The sequence below is a fragment of the Propithecus coquereli genome, unplaced genomic scaffold (genome assembly GCF_000956105.1).
Source record: "Propithecus coquereli isolate 6110/MARCELLA unplaced genomic scaffold, Pcoq_1.0 Scaffold686, whole genome shotgun sequence".
Lineage (NCBI taxonomy): Eukaryota > Metazoa > Chordata > Mammalia > Primates > Indriidae > Propithecus > Propithecus coquereli.
In genome coordinates this window covers 88,524-93,252 of record NW_012152907.1, presented here as the reverse complement: position 1 = coordinate 93,252, position 4,729 = coordinate 88,524, and the positions used below count along the sequence as shown (strand labels likewise).

Here is a 4,729-nt window from a genome sequence, read left to right as displayed (position 1 = left end):
AGGATCGCTTGAGCCCAGGAGTTTGAGGTTGCTGTGAGCTAGGCTGACGCCATGACACTCTAGCCCGGGCAACAGAGCAGGACTCTGTCTCAAAAAAAAAAAAAAAAAATTAAAGCAGGTTAATTTCAAAAGGATACAAGAAGATAGCAAAATCAAGGAATCCCGTAAGTCAGTTTTTCAGTTACGGCCTGAGCCTTGGAACCGTGAGATCATAATGGTCAGTGGTCCTGACTACCGAGGAGTCCTCGGGCTTTAAAGATTTATCTTGAAGACTGCTCTGCCAGGTGCTGAGCATTGGAGAAAAAGGTTTGTGATCATCAATCCAAAAGCACTCCTAGCCTTTGGAGGGGGGTAATTCAAGCTCTCATAGCATAGGGTGGTCTTTTAATATACTGTTTGTGGTCATCAAAACAGACTAGTGGTCCCAAGAAGTGTTCTATCTTGTTTCCTCTAAAACATCTGAACTACTTCTTAACTTCAACACTGGCTTCCTGAAAGCTGCTCATATTCCTTGGATTTAGTGGTGCCAGGCTCAAGAGAGCAGGCTTCGTGTTCTCAGGGGAAACACTTTCTTGGCTCTGTGGGGGACAGTTTTGTGTACATCTCTGAAAATGTCTGCCTATTTCTGAGAGTTTCTGTGTTCTATTGAAACTAGTTGGTGTCAACTATTATGACCACAGAGTCCTGTGGGAGCTTGGTTGTAGCTCAAGCAAATGGTATCTAAGTACTTCTTTTTGATTAGAAACTTTCTGATGTTTCCAATATTATTTGGTGTTCTTTAGCAAACTTTTTCCCAAATTTAATGTTGATTTACATAAGGTAGGAGTCAATTTTCCACACTCATCAGTTATCTAAATTTTCATGCTAATGTGAAACCAAATTGTACTTATTTCTTCACAAATCTCCATGTCATTTCATTTTATATAGGTTGGGCTATAAATTGTCTTGTGTTTCCTTTTTTTTTTTTTTGCTGGATTTTAAATGCTTGAGGAGTAAAAACTGTTACATTTTATCTGAATCTTCCTTGCAGGGTGTAGCATTGTGGCTTAGGTAGAGTAAATATGAAGTGATTCAGTGGAAACAAACATGCTTCTTTGAGAAGTGTATAGATTGATTTAAAACATCAGGGAAATGTGATTTTTTTTCAAAAATTCAGTGTTAACTTTTCTTTAAGGATGACATATCTGTCACTCTTATCAGCATTAAGTAGCACCAAATATTTATGGAGAACGTTAAAGAATGCTTTTGCTATCTTACTTTATTTTAAGTTTCATTATAACTTTAAAATAGATACTATTTTTCCAGGTTACCATTCTATTTTATTATTGTCATTGACATTTTGCCAGATTAGAGACATGGGTAGTCTAAATTTTTAAATGGTCTTTTGAGATATATTGTGCATACAAGACATTATTTATTGTGATATCAACTGTAAGAGAGTATCTCTAAGGATACTTCCCACACAGTCCTCTTGGCTCTTGGGTCCACCTTTTGGGCCTTGGTTCTGCCCTCTGGATTTTTGTCACTGCCTTCTGTGTCATCCTTTACATGGAAAGTGGCACATGTTTGCCACTGAGTAGTTGTATCAGTCTGTTTTCTGCCAATAGGATTTGGGGATCTGACAACCTTCTTTTATTCTCCACTCTTTCTTTCTTTTTCAGTCCAGTCTGACAGTGTTTCTGCTGATAGAAATATTTTCAAGAACTTTGTGGGTCTCCTATGGTTGTCACTGGCATTCACTTCACTAGATAGGAGTCAGGTCCACCAGTCTATTTGAGATCATCCCTTGCGTGTTTTTGTCTTCTGCCAAGGAAAACACCCAGGCTAGAGTGCAGTGGTGTCACATAGCTCACTGCAACCAAAATCTCCTCGACTCAAGTGATCCTCCTGCCTTTGCCTCTGGAGTAGCTGGGACTATAGCCCCATGCCACCAAGCCTGGCTAATTTTTTCTATTTTTTTTTTTTTTGTAGAAACATGTTGCCCAGGTTTGTCTCAAACTGCTGGCCCAAGTGATCCTTTCACCTTGGCCTCTCAAAGTGCTGGAATTACAAGCATGAGCCATCATACCTGGCCATAAAATTCATCTTTCTTTCCACTGTTTGTTTGCCATGGTTTAGGTCTGGGCTAAGGCAAGTCAGGTTTTCCCCACAATGCTCCTCAGCGCCTTCTGAGCCCACATTCTGAGTCTTTAATGTCCATGTTTTTCCTAACAGTCTTTTCAAGACAATCTACACTCTTTTTTTCTATCTCAGTTCTCCAAATTGTTCCAACATCCACTCACTGCTGATTCCGAAGCCGCCTGTGCGTTTTTAGGTGTTTATTACAGCAGCACCCACGGCCAGGTACCAGAATCCGTATTTGGTTTTTATGCAGCTATAACAAATTACTGCAGACTTAGTGGTTTAAAACAATAGGAATTTATGTTACAGTTTTGTAGGCCAGAAATCCAGGTGGGCTGGACTGGGTCCTCTGCCAAGGGGACTCCAAAGGCTGGTGGAGGCGTGCAGAGCTGGACCCCTTACTCGGGCTCTGGGGAAGAATCTACTTCTGAGCCCAATGTGTGGCTGAATTCAGTTACTTGAGGGTGGGGTATTGAGGTCCCCCTTTCTTTGCCTGCTGTCCCCTGGGGGCTGGTGTTTGCTCCTACGGGCTGCCTGTACTTCTTCCATGTGGCTCCCGCCAGTAGCGGTAGATCAAGCATAATTTTTAGATTTTTGTCACCCTTGCAATGTGGCATAAAGCACTGTCACGTATTTGACCATTGACAGTGCTGTCATGTTTGGGGTGTTGCAGGAGAAGCTGTTTTTCGGAGGTGGATACCTGCAGTGAGAAAATGACATCACTGGAGGCTGCTGATTATACGCTGCTGATGGACGACCTCGTGGAACTGAAAAGAGGCTGGAGGAGGCAGAGGCGGCACCTCTTTTTGTTCAGCGACGTGTTGCTTGTGTCTAATACCAAGTACGTATACGCTGCCTGCTCTCGCGGTTAGCACACAACACGTTTTCACTAACAAATTGCATTTCCACCAACTCTGTAAGAAAATATAAAGTAATTTTTTCTTCTGTTTGTATAAATGTTTTGATCATTTATTCAACAGATATTTATGAAGGTCGCATTCTGTGCTGTGACCCCATAGAGAATATAATGGAGAATGTAACAGGCAGGGTCCCTCTTGCCTAGGGTGACACACAGATGACACAAATAAGAGAGGGGCAATTGCAGACTGTGAGTAGTGCTCCTGATAAGAAGGTAGGACAGGATGCCATGTGGAGAGGAAGACGGGACGATGTTGAAGAGGAGTTGTCCAAGAGGCCCTCTGTGAGGTGATGACATTTAAACCCGACTGATGGGCTGAGAAGCAGCCACCATGTCTAGATGAGGGGCTGAACCTTCCAGGCTGAGGAACAGCAGGCCTAAGATGGGCACGGCTTGGCCCTCTGCAGGGCGGGTCCCAGGGCAGGTCGATGCGATGGGAGAGTAATGCGGGGAGCGTGAGGTCGGGTAGAGAGTGGGGGGGCTCTGGAGGCTCTGGTCACACAGGGTCACCGTAGGCCATAGGAAGGGGTCGAATACTGTGCTGAGGGGTTGCAAACTGGAGAGTGACCAAATCAGGCGAGTCTTTTAGCAGATCGTTCTGGCTGTTGGTAGATTGCTGGGCAGGGACGATTGGAAGCAGGGAAACCAGTTAGGGGAGGCAATAGCCCTGACAGATGGTGACAAGGACTTCCTCTCTGAAGTGCCAGGAGAAATGAATGAAGCAGCAGACAGATTTGGCATGCAGGTTGGAGACAGAACCAGCTGGGGGCACTTTGCTTCAGCACCGACACGGGTGCAGCACCAGCCTGGCGAGGGCTGAGTACTTGGCAGAGCTGAAGGCAGGGAGGTGGAGGGGCTGAGTGGTCTGGCCGTCTGTCTACCTGTTCCAGCTCTGTTTGTACCATTCGTGAAATATCATGAGAGACAAAGAGTATTTTAACAAACAAAATCCTATCAAGTAGCTTTTCTTACTAGAGAAAAATAAAACTGTTCTCTGCTTCCCTCACCCTGCCTTCCAGGTATGTGTGTTGTACCTGAGACGTGCAAAATTAAGTGGTTATATTTTTAAATGTTACATTTAATCTGCGTGGCAATAATAACGGCTATAATTTATCAGGGGCATGTTTGGGCCAAGTATTGGGCTAAGGACTTCATGCACCTAATCTGGTCTCACCATAACAGCTGCTATGTGGACGGGACTGTCTCCCTGTTGTGCAGAGGGCCTTGGTGCCCACGAGTCTCCTCGCTTCCCCCAAGTTAGCACGTTAGGGTTAGTGACGTCCACATTTGAAACCAGATCTCTTTATTTCAAAGCACAGGCTTTTTACCCAACATGTGGCACTACCTCCTCTTTTCATTTTTTTTTTTCTTTTCTTTTGAATTGCATAGAAGATTCCATGACTATTTGGTTTTTCTTTTGCCACTGGAACCAACCTTTCCTTTGTGGTGAGTGAAAGACCAAATCTCATTTGCTTGGTATCTAGTAAAAAATGGGACAGAATGCTTAGTGAATGGAGCAATGAATGAAAAGCCCAGCCAGCAAAAAACTCAGAGACAAAGATAATAAAATATGCTTTGGGTGAGAGAAATCACCTGCAGATGTAGCTATAGAGGCGCTGATGTCGTCAACAGGACAGAGAAAGACTTTCTGGGCCTTGGTGTGAGGTCCATGTGAAGTGCCCAAAAGAG

The 4,729-nt window shown here is 44.0% G+C and overlaps 1 long non-coding RNA gene across 1 annotated transcript in view; it reads left to right on the top strand.

Annotated features, from left to right (window-relative positions):
- The first annotated feature begins 2,817 nt into the window (after positions 1-2,817).
- The window catches only part of LOC105823628, a 6,931-nt gene continuing 5,019 nt past the window's right edge, over positions 2,818-4,729 (top strand). Inside the window, exon 1 of the long non-coding RNA XR_001138155.1 lies at positions 2,818-2,962. This is a non-coding gene — a long non-coding RNA (uncharacterized LOC105823628). The remainder of the gene's footprint in view (positions 2,963-4,729) is intronic.